Genomic DNA, 3,279 nt, shown 5'->3' on the forward strand with positions numbered 1-3,279 from the left:
AGTCTCACTCTGTCACCAGGCTGGAGTGCAGTGGTACAATCTTGGCTCACTGCAACCTCCACCTCCTGGGTTCAAGCGATTCTTCCACCTCAGCCTCCCAAGTAGCCCGGACCACAGGTGCGTGCCACCATGCCCGGCTAATTTTTGTATTTTTAGTAGAGACGGGATTTCACCATATTGGCCAGGATGGTCTCAATCTCTTGACCTCATGATCCGCCCACCTCAGCTTCCCAAAGTGCTGGGATTACAGGTGTGAGCCACCGCGCCCGGCCACATGTTGTTTCTTATACCAGTTATTAAATAATGTCTTTCAGTTCTATTCTCCCTTCCCACCTCTAGAAACTGCTTCTAATGCCAGGGCTGAGACTCTAAAAAACATATTTCTCATCGGCAAACACATAAGAGCTCATCTAATACTCCGTATTAGACCCTGCTGATAGGCTGATAGAGGGAGACCATGGGGCCTCTTCCCATGAGCATCACCCCAGCTAGGCTTCTTCAACAAGGCAGCCGCACATTCCTCCCACAGAAGAAGCTGAATCCAGTTTTTCCAAGACTCGCAGAACCAGCCTCAATCTGCCTTCTCCTTAGAGGTCTAGATGAGAGTCTCCCAGTGCCCTCATTAGAGGGCTTGCTCCCGGCTGTACAGCTACCCCTCATCCACAGTGTGTGTCGAAGTCCCAAAATCCTCAGAGGTCTAGGTCACATCCCCATGGGATCTCTCCTCTGGGCTCAAAGATTCCAGCCCTAGCTGGTCAACACACTTCCTCAGAGATCTGAATTCCAGTCTGCAGGCCCTTCCTTTAAGCTGTAATAATTCCAGCTTCTCTTTCCTCTTTAGGGGTGGTAGCTGCGTCCTGTTTGTACCTCCTTAGCTTGGGATTTTCCTTTTATTGAGTTAACTTGATTTCCTGTCACCTATTATTTATATTCACTTCCCTCTGTTTAAATAACTGATGCACTTTCTCTCTCTCCTGTAGTTTGAAGGTTAGTGTCCCCTCCAAAACTAACGTTGAAACCTACTCCTGGGCTGGGCACGGTGGCTCACACCTGTAAGCCCAGCACTTTGGGAGGCCGAGGTGGATGGATCATCTGAGCCCAGAAGTTAGAGACCAGCCTGGCCAACATGGTGAGACCCTGTCTCTACTAAAAATGCAAAAATTAGCCAGGCGTGGTGGCGTGCACCTGTAGTCCCAGTTACTTGGGAGGCTGAGGCAGGGGAATGGCTCGAACTTGGGAGGCAGAGGTTGCAATGAGCCGAGATTGTGCTACTGCACACCAGTCTGGGTGACAGGGGGAAAAAAAAGAATTGAAAGGTTTTTTCCAGGATTAGTTAGCAAGTTATAACAACTTTATTTCCTGTTAACTATAACTGTCACTTACATTCAATTCCCTCTGTTCAAATAACGGATGTGCTTTCTGTCTCTTCTATGGTCTGTAGAAAGAGACAGAAAGTTTTGTGTCTCCTCTAACATTAATTTTGAAACGTAATCCCCACTTGAGGTCCCCACTTATTAACAATCCTGTCACTTCGATTAACTACAATTATCTTTTTTTTTTTCTTTTTTTGAGACAGAGTCTCGCTGTGTTGCCAGGTGCCAGGCTGGAGTGCAGTGGCACAATCTCGGCTCACTGTGACCTCCGCCTCCCGGGTTCAAGCAATTCTGCCTCGGCCTCCCGAGTAGCTGGGACTACAGGTGCACACCACCACACCCAGCTAATTTTTGTATTTTTAGTAGTGATGGGGTTTCACCATGTTGGCCAGGATGGTCTCGATCTCTGGACCTCATGATCCGCCCGCCTCAGCATCCCAAAGTGCTAGGATTACAGGCTTGAGCCACCTCGCCCGGCCAATTTTCTTAAATTCTTTCTTTTAGGGTATAAATTTTTAGTTTTAACGTCCAAAAAGTCCTGGGGAAGGTGATTTAGGGAGTGTTGCTATTAATACTGAAAGATTTATAGAATGTTTGGGGTAAAGGGTACTTGGAGTCACAGACATTATGGCCAAAATAAAGCGATTTGGGAAATGTAGTACACAGCCAAACCCAGCTCTATATTTAGCGGATGAGGCCACACAGATGTTAGAAAGGCCAGGCTGCAGAGGTCTTGGCTAATACTGGAAAAGAGATTTAATTTTAAAGTGAACAGTCTGTTCTATTCCTTAACATATTTTTGGCTACTAGATGGTCAAGCCGTTGCGCAAATAATCGCACCATCCTTGTCTTATTCAAGGTGGGTCATTCATTTCTTAAAATTACCAGTGAGCAACATGTGGAGCAGCAGAGACGGCTATCGATTCACCGTAGGAGAGCCTGTGCAGAATACCAAGGGCCTCCCTTTCCTGACAGACATCTTTTATGCAGCTGAATCCCCTGCATGCAAAACACATCAGCCAATGGCGCCTCAGAAAAACAACTGGCTGCGGGGCAAACCAGGTGTGGGCACCAGCTTCCACCTGCTACTCCTCTCCTGTAGCCACGGGCACTCTGGGTGATCCTCACTGGCCTGGCCGTAGTCTTCTGCTGCTAGATGGCCTTCGCTGACTCTCAGCATTGATATTGCGACACAGTGCTCTCTAGAAACCGCAGGAGCCAGAAAGATGCTTCCTAAAGGAGCAGAGGCCGAGGCTCACGCCGAAACATGTCTGTAACACGTGCAGTCACGCGTCCCATGCATCCATGCATTCCGAGACACGCGTCTCGGTTGTGGGGTCGTGACAGGTAACTTACACAAACGCGGATGGCACAGCCACGACACTAGGCAGCTGGTGCGGTCCGGGGCTGCGAGGGGCAGAATCCGCCGGCATCCTAATAACACCTGTGTGTGTGTCTCCAGCACAGGAAAGGCAAAGTCCTTGGCTAAGCCCTCACCAGAGGACAGGAAGTTTCCAGCTCGGTTCTCTTCCGGGACCACGGTCATAACGGTCCTCTTCAGACCAAAAGGTCGTTCGTTATGTGGCACAAGTCGTTCTTTCCGTCACATCCGTGGCTGAATAAAAAGTGGCCCTGAACTCAAGCGTCCAGAGTTGGAGGCAGAACTAGCACCACTGCCCCGCTCTACACGTGGAAGGCGCTGGGCAAGTGCCGCCGCAGACCCCCTGAGGATTTACCCCACGAAAACCCTTCAGTCCGGGAGCCTGTGCGCACCGCGTGCTGCAGAGGGCGCGCGGGACTACTTTTCGCGGACCCTCGGGGCGGGCGGAGGGATCCGCGAAGACTCCGCGCGGAAGGGGACAGGCTAGGGCGTGAAAACTGAGGGCGGGGCAAGGGACGGGGCTGG

At 50.5% G+C, this 3,279-nt stretch overlaps 1 protein-coding gene across 1 annotated transcript in view; it reads left to right on the forward strand.

Moving 5' to 3' along the window:
* Nucleotides 1-3,279, forward strand: part of CLTCL1 (clathrin heavy chain like 1) — a 128,738-nt gene that overhangs the window by 22,992 nt on the left and 102,467 nt on the right. The gene's annotated exons all lie outside the window — the stretch shown is intronic.

Source organism: Cebus imitator, unplaced genomic scaffold (genome assembly GCF_001604975.1).
Source record: "Cebus imitator isolate Cc_AM_T3 unplaced genomic scaffold, Cebus_imitator-1.0 Scaffold461, whole genome shotgun sequence".
NCBI lineage: Eukaryota > Metazoa > Chordata > Mammalia > Primates > Cebidae > Cebus > Cebus imitator.